This window comes from Neophocaena asiaeorientalis, unplaced genomic scaffold (assembly GCF_003031525.2).
Source record: "Neophocaena asiaeorientalis asiaeorientalis breed wild unplaced genomic scaffold, Neophocaena_asiaeorientalis_V1.1 scaffold241, whole genome shotgun sequence".
In the NCBI taxonomy this organism is placed as follows: domain Eukaryota; kingdom Metazoa; phylum Chordata; class Mammalia; order Artiodactyla; family Phocoenidae; genus Neophocaena; species Neophocaena asiaeorientalis.
In genome coordinates this window covers 1,711,640-1,720,069 of record NW_020172287.1, presented here as the reverse complement: position 1 = coordinate 1,720,069, position 8,430 = coordinate 1,711,640, and the positions used below count along the sequence as shown (strand labels likewise).

The 8,430-nt window shown below is 40.2% G+C and overlaps 1 protein-coding gene across 1 annotated transcript in view; it reads left to right on the top strand.

The window, feature by feature from the left end:
- Positions 1-6,612: 6,612 nt before the first annotated feature.
- Positions 6,613-8,430, top strand: part of ZFP2 (ZFP2 zinc finger protein) — a 62,824-nt gene continuing 61,006 nt past the window's right edge. Inside the window, 1 exon segment of the mRNA XM_024764579.1 lies at positions 6,613-7,266. The gene's annotated coding sequence lies outside the window, so the exon portion shown is untranslated.

Here is an 8,430-nt window from a genome sequence, read left to right as displayed (position 1 = left end):
TACCTTAACTATCTTTTGATAAACAGAAAATTCTAATTTGAACGCATGGTGGTGCCAACTAAAAATTGTCACTTGCCATCTGCCTCTACAAGAATTAGGTCATTAGCCACTGCAGTCACTGACCTTCAATACACTCTGAAAAGAGTTCAGGGTGGAAATCAGGAATGAGTCACTCTGTGCTCTGGGAAAAAAACGGCAGAACAAGCCTTCAGATAGTTAGATATTTTCAGGAGAAGATTTTATGAGCCCAATTTCTTGCATCTTCTCATATCTAGAAAAACACTAAAATCAATGGACATAGATTTTAGTAACTATTACTTGCCTCTTGGTTGTCACTAGAAATCAAGGTTTTTAAGAGTAGGGGATTCTAATTTAAATACATAATTAAAGCTACTGAAAATAATAAAACATTTCAGTATGGTAGAATGTGTGTTTTCCATTAAGATGGTATGAGAAATGGAATTACATTTTGCTGAGAAAGTTTTGTACCTGGTCAGGATTAACTACATTTAGATTGAAGTTAACTAAGTAAGTGGATTTTTTTTTAAGTAAGCTAATATAAGACTGGAATTTGATTTCTCTCTGTTAGACGTGCTCTTTTTGATAACAGATTAGATAAGTTTCTGTGCCCTTAGGTGATGCATATTTGTTTTCTTTTAATCATTTTGTGACTTTAGTTAAATGAATAAGTATTGTTTCACAGTGACCTGTTGTGTTTTAAAGCTGTTTTGATATTTTTAACAAATTTCCCAAATATCAAATCTAAGCTTTTTAGCCTCCAGCTGACTATGGGATACTTCGAAAGAACATCTCTGAGACATCTCAGAGAGAAATGTCAAACTAGGTTTATTTGGTATGTTAAACTACTTCAAAAACATTGTCAAGTGATTGGAGATGAATCTTAGGTTATAGTGTATGGATAAATGTCATTTATATAGATATTCCAAAATTTATATGGAATCCCTAACATCTGATATGTCCTGATATGTTATCAATCATAATACTAGTTATTCTAAAATGGTATACCCAAGTTTCCTGCTAATTGCATTGTACTCAAATCTTTAACTATGCTATTTTAAGTTTTGTCCTGATGCTTTTACAAAATGAAGATTTTCAAGAAGGCTGATAAAAAATGAACTTTTAAACAAATATAAGTTTCTGTTAGCCTTTAGATAATATCACTGGACTGGGTAACAAATGACAAGACTAATGGGAAACCTGATTATTTCATCCAGATCAACGGGAATTAATTACATGGCACTGAATGAACCGGTAAATATGATTTATAACTTTATGACTTTGGGAAATATACTGGCTTTAATCTTTGTTTTTCGGAAAAACCTTTTCTCTTATGCTATGACCTACAACAAGTTGATAAAGTATACCTTTGTAAACAAAGATGAAACCTTTTTTTTCTCTCCACTTGATCCTGCCAAAATTTGTTGTCTCTAGCTGGCTCTCCTGTGGACTTAATATTACGCTAATTATTGTTTTAATTTGTTCTTTGTTTCCAAATTGTTTGTGCTTTGTGTCTCCCTGCTGCACTATGTCTTTGTCAATATTACCAGCTACATTACTGTCTATTTTATAAGATTGTTGCCTCTTGTAGTACCTAGTGTGTAACCAGGCCTCCAACAAAACTTCTTCTATGGCTAAACATCTTAAGGAAATAGATCACATTTGTAACATAAAATAATTGTAATAATGTGATTCTAGGTATGGGAAGAAGCAACAAGGGAAAATGTCTTCTGGATCATAATTAGACAGAGGATCCAGAGAATCTTTAATTATCAATAGCGCCTAATCCGAAAATTAGCACCTGGAGTAGCATATCAAGAATTTTCACCTGACCTCGGATAAGCCTCCCGGCACTGTGGGACAAAATTTGGTCATAAAATGTCTCCCAAATATTGGTCAAATTCCTGACCAAGAGGAGAAGATCAATCATCAGGGATTGCAGCCCTCCAACGTGAGCCAGTGAAGCCTGAGAAAACTCAGGAAGGAGAAGAATACCTGCCATCTAGCAGCCATCAGACTGCAACCACTCCCTATGGTGAGTCCTGAGGAAACTCAGTATATGAAAATACAGGATACAGGCCCCAGATAGCTGTGGTATATATCAAAGGAATGATTTCATTGAGCCCAGACTCTTGCATCTTCCCATACATAGAAAAATGCTAAATTCCTTAACTTGAAATGTGGCCTCCTAAGCTAGAAGCCCTCAAAATTCCTGTTAACTCTCAACTTTTAGGCTGTAAATATTTTTAAGTCTACAGGTGTAAAGTAGACTCTTCCAAAGTGGAACAAAAGACAAATCTCAACATTTGGAACTCTGACACCGATGGCAGACACTCCTAGAAAGATCCATCTTACTGAGCAGTTAAAGCGTTGTCACCCCTTTTTCCACAAGATTGTGGATTGGACATTGACAGTGAGGAATTGTAACAGGGAAGAGCTAAATTGTACTCTATGTGATCTGTTTCTTTCACTTTAACCTTTGCTTTTCGTTGCTTTTGTTATTATAATCATACATAATGGCCGGCCTCAGGGAACCCTGCCCCTCTGCCTGAATGTTAAACTAAAGTGCCTCTGTTCAGCTCACCGGAAGACAATCTGACCCCGCCCACCTGTGGATGGCTGTAAGAAAGAAGGAATTTACACATCCCCTCACCGAGGCTGGCCACTCCAGGAGATATTTGCAAAACTTATGGCCTTTTTACTTTACTTCCTCATCTCCTCCCCCTCTCTGTGCTATAAAGGAAACTGGCATCCAAACCCTGAGAAGACGGTTTTTCAGAGACAGTAATCTGCTATCTTCTCGGTCTGCTGGCATTCCGCATAAAGTCGTATTCCTTGCCTCATCACCTCCTCTCCGATTCATTGGCCTGTCGTGCAGCGAGCAGAGCGAGCTCGGACACGGTAACATGGGGATCTGCCCACGGGCAGGTTGCCCCACGGGGCCGCTGGGCTTGATCGGAAGCTCGGGGATCTCTCTCTACGCCAGCCTCCTTCAGGAGAGCAGAGGGTCGGAGAATATCTCTGAGTCCAGATTACCAGGGACTCCCTGCCACAGGGCTGTGCCCGGGTCACACCCCGCCCGCCGACTCGGCTGTGGAACTCCGAGGCCGCGGCGTAGAATGGGGGAGAGGCTAACCTAGCAGCTGCCGAGGCTCCTTTTGCCTTGAGGACACCTTCTCTTCTCATGCCCGCGTCGGCCTGGACTTCCACTCTAAGAACACACTAAATATTGGAGGATCAGAAAGAGGGCGTTTGGAAGTCGAGACGCACCTGTCAGCACCTACGGTGAGTCTCCCGGAGTGCACTCCATGACCTTTGACTGTCCCCGTACGGGAACTTCGGTTCCAATTTGGGAATTTCCCTGCAAGGGGAAATCCTTATGTGGAATTCTCCCTGCAAAGGGAAAATTCTGATGTGGAATTCTCCCTGCAAAGGGAAAATTCTGATGTGGAATTCTCCCTGCAAAGGGAAAATTTAGGGCAAACAAAAATGAGCATACCCTTGGTGACAGACTCAAACTATTAAAAATCAAAGAGTCTTATGGACATCTTAATGGAATTGCTGGCTCGTAAGGATGTAAATGTTCAATTTGAGTAGTTACAGCTAAAGAGTTTTCCAAAGAAGCTGTACAATACACATTTTGTATCCAGCCAGCTACTGCACATCCTCATGAACACTAGATATTGTCAGTCTTTTAATGTTTCCTATTCTGCTGGGGATGTAGTAATATTGTGTTGTGATTTAAATTTGCATTTCCCTGATAATTAAAAAAGTTTATTGGCCATTTTGATATCTTTCTGTTCAAATTACTTGTTCTTTTTAAATTGGATTTTCTGCTTTTTTTTCTCATTTATTTTTAGGAGCTTTTCATATATTCTGGATGTGTCCTTTGTCAGTTAAGTGTGCTACAAATATCTCTTCCCATTGTGTGTCTTGCATTTGAATTACCTTAACTATCTTTTGATAAACAGAAAATTCTAATTTGAACGCATGGTGGTGCCAACTAAAAATTGTCACTTGCCATCTGCCTCTACAAGAATTAGGTCATTAGCCACTGCAGTCACTGACCTTCAATACACTCTGAAAAGAGTTCAGGGTGGAAATCAGGAATGAGTCACTCTGTGCTCTGGGAAAAAAACGGCAGAACAAGCCTTCAGATAGTTAGATATTTTCAGGAGAAGATTTTATGAGCCCAATTTCTTGCATCTTCTCATATCTAGAAAAACACTAAAATCAATGGACATAGATTTTAGTAACTATTACTTGCCTCTTGGTTGTCACTAGAAATCAAGGTTTTTAAGAGTAGGGGATTCTAATTTAAATACATAATTAAAGCTACTGAAAATAATAAAACATTTCAGTATGGTAGAATGTGTGTTTTCCATTAAGATGGTATGAGAAATGGAATTACATTTTGCTGAGAAAGTTTTGTACCTGGTCAGGATTAACTACATTTAGATTGAAGTTAACTAAGTAAGTGGATTTTTTTTTAAGTAAGCTAATATAAGACTGGAATTTGATTTCTCTCTGTTAGACGTGCTCTTTTTGATAACAGATTAGATAAGTTTCTGTGCCCTTAGGTGATGCATATTTGTTTTCTTTTAATCATTTTGTGACTTTAGTTAAATGAATAAGTATTGTTTCACAGTGACCTGTTGTGTTTTAAAGCTGTTTTGATATTTTTAACAAATTTCCCAAATATCAAATCTAAGCTTTTTAGCCTCCAGCTGACTATGGGATACTTCGAAAGAACATCTCTGAGACATCTCAGAGAGAAATGTCAAACTAGGTTTATTTGGTATGTTAAACTACTTCAAAAACATTGTCAAGTGATTGGAGATGAATCTTAGGTTATAGTGTATGGATAAATGTCATTTATATAGATATTCCAAAATTTATATGGAATCCCTAACATCTGATATGTCCTGATATGTTATCAATCATAATACTAGTTATTCTAAAATGGTATACCCAAGTTTCCTGCTAATTGCATTGTACTCAAATCTTTAACTATGCTATTTTAAGTTTTGTCCTGATGCTTTTACAAAATGAAGATTTTCAAGAAGGCTGATAAAAAATGAACTTTTAAACAAATATAAGTTTCTGTTAGCCTTTAGATAATATCACTGGACTGGGTAACAAATGACAAGACTAATGGGAAACCTGATTATTTCATCCAGATCAACGGGAATTAATTACATGGCACTGAATGAACCGGTAAATATGATTTATAACTTTATGACTTTGGGAAATATACTGGCTTTAATCTTTGTTTTTCGGAAAAACCTTTTCTCTTATGCTATGACCTACAACAAGTTGATAAAGTATACCTTTGTAAACAAAGATGAAACCTTTTTTTTCTCTCCACTTGATCCTGCCAAAATTTGTTGTCTCTAGCTGGCTCTCCTGTGGACTTAATATTACGCTAATTATTGTTTTAATTTGTTCTTTGTTTCCAAATTGTTTGTGCTTTGTGTCTCCCTGCTGCACTATGTCTTTGTCAATATTACCAGCTACATTACTGTCTATTTTATAAGATTGTTGCCTCTTGTAGTACCTAGTGTGTAACCAGGCCTCCAACAAAACTTCTTCTATGGCTAAACATCTTAAGGAAATAGATCACATTTGTAACATAAAATAATTGTAATAATGTGATTCTAGGTATGGGAAGAAGCAACAAGGGAAAATGTCTTCTGGATCATAATTAGACAGAGGATCCAGAGAATCTTTAATTATCAATAGCGCCTAATCCGAAAATTAGCACCTGGAGTAGCATATCAAGAATTTTCACCTGACCTCGGATAAGCCTCCCGGCACTGTGGGACAAAATTTGGTCATAAAATGTCTCCCAAATATTGGTCAAATTCCTGACCAAGAGGAGAAGATCAATCATCAGGGATTGCAGCCCTCCAACGTGAGCCAGTGAAGCCTGAGAAAACTCAGGAAGGAGAAGAATACCTGCCATCTAGCAGCCATCAGACTGCAACCACTCCCTATGGTGAGTCCTGAGGAAACTCAGTATATGAAAATACAGGATACAGGCCCCAGATAGCTGTGGTATATATCAAAGGAATGATTTCATTGAGCCCAGACTCTTGCATCTTCCCATACATAGAAAAATGCTAAATTCCTTAACTTGAAATGTGGCCTCCTAAGCTAGAAGCCCTCAAAATTCCTGTTAACTCTCAACTTTTAGGCTGTAAATATTTTTAAGTCTACAGGTGTAAAGTAGACTCTTCCAAAGTGGAACAAAAGACAAATCTCAACATTTGGAACTCTGACACCGATGGCAGACACTCCTAGAAAGATCCATCTTACTGAGCAGTTAAAGCGTTGTCACCCCTTTTTCCACAAGATTGTGGATTGGACATTGACAGTGAGGAATTGTAACAGGGAAGAGCTAAATTGTACTCTATGTGATCTGTTTCTTTCACTTTAACCTTTGCTTTTCGTTGCTTTTGTTATTATAATCATACATAATGGCCGGCCTCAGGGAACCCTGCCCCTCTGCCTGAATGTTAAACTAAAGTGCCTCTGTTCAGCTCACCGGAAGACAATCTGACCCCGCCCACCTGTGGATGGCTGTAAGAAAGAAGGAATTTACACATCCCCTCACCGAGGCTGGCCACTCCAGGAGATATTTGCAAAACTTATGGCCTTTTTACTTTACTTCCTCATCTCCTCCCCCTCTCTGTGCTATAAAGGAAACTGGCATCCAAACCCTGAGAAGACGGTTTTTCAGAGACAGTAATCTGCTATCTTCTCGGTCTGCTGGCATTCCGCATAAAGTCGTATTCCTTGCCTCATCACCTCCTCTCCGATTCATTGGCCTGTCGTGCAGCGAGCAGAGCGAGCTCGGACACGGTAACATGGGGATCTGCCCACGGGCAGGTTGCCCCACGGGGCCGCTGGGCTTGATCGGAAGCTCGGGGATCTCTCTCTACGCCAGCCTCCTTCAGGAGAGCAGAGGGTCGGAGAATATCTCTGAGTCCAGATTACCAGGGACTCCCTGCCACAGGGCTGTGCCCGGGTCACACCCCGCCCGCCGACTCGGCTGTGGAACTCCGAGGCCGCGGCGTAGAATGGGGGAGAGGCTAACCTAGCAGCTGCCGAGGCTCCTTTTGCCTTGAGGACACCTTCTCTTCTCATGCCCGCGTCGGCCTGGACTTCCACTCTAAGAACACACTAAATATTGGAGGATCAGAAAGAGGGCGTTTGGAAGTCGAGACGCACCTGTCAGCACCTACGGTGAGTCTCCCGGAGTGCACTCCATGACCTTTGACTGTCCCCGTACGGGAACTTCGGTTCCAATTTGGGAATTTCCCTGCAAGGGGAAATCCTTATGTGGAATTCTCCCTGCAAAGGGAAAATTCTGATGTGGAATTCTCCCTGCAAAGGGAAAATTCTGATGTGGAATTCTCCCTGCAAAGGGAAAATTCTGATGTGGAATTCTCCCTGCAAAGGGAAAATTCTGATGTGGAATTCTCCTTGCAAAGGGAGATTGTGATGTAAGGCGCCGCTTTGGGGCAACGGTCCAGGTTGAGTGGGACTCGGAAGTCACGTTTGGGTGCGTCTCCGCCATATATTTCTCCTTTTTCTTTTTGAGCATCCCTTTGCTGTTTCCTTTTACGGTTTATGTTTTATGTGCGACTTCCAGCTGACGAGGTGAAGGTTTATGTTTTGATTTGAGCGCGCTAACATCTAACGTCTGTTACCAACTGCTCGAGCCAAAACAGGAAGCGCTTCCCCTAAGGTTCCACCCTAACGTGGGAACCCTTGGGGAAAATTTTAAATGACTGGTCGACCTATAGCTATGATCCAATGACAAAGAAAAATGACCTGAAAATGGGTCTCCTACAATTAAATCTCTATTGCCACAGGATGGGAAAATGGACTGAGGTTCCCTTATGTTCAGGAATTTATGTCCCTTTTATTATAATCCTGCTCTGGGTGGCTGCATAATCAAAAGCCTGAGGGAAAAAAACCCAACTCTCCTGACATTCTAAATGATTCCCTTCTAACTTCTCCCAACTCTCAGGATGGGGGAACCAAGCTTCCCCCACTCCTACAAGTTCCCTTACTCCTTCAGATTCTTCTGATCAAACTAAGACCCCACCTCCCCAGAGGGACAATCCCTGCTGGGACATTTTATCAGCCAGTCTGCCCCTGTTATCAGAGCCAATTTGAGCACTATCTGGTTTAACTTTTAGCTATGAAACCATGACCACAGAAAGAGAAAGATGATTTTCGACAGTATGGCCACAATATTGTTTAGACTCCAGAGAAAATTGGTTAAAATAAATTTTTTCTTAAAATTGCAAAAACCAGTCCTTTTGGCATGTGCAATTAGAAAAAGCTACCTTGTTAAACTACTTCTCTTCAAAATTCTGACCCTGAGAGAACAAAAATATA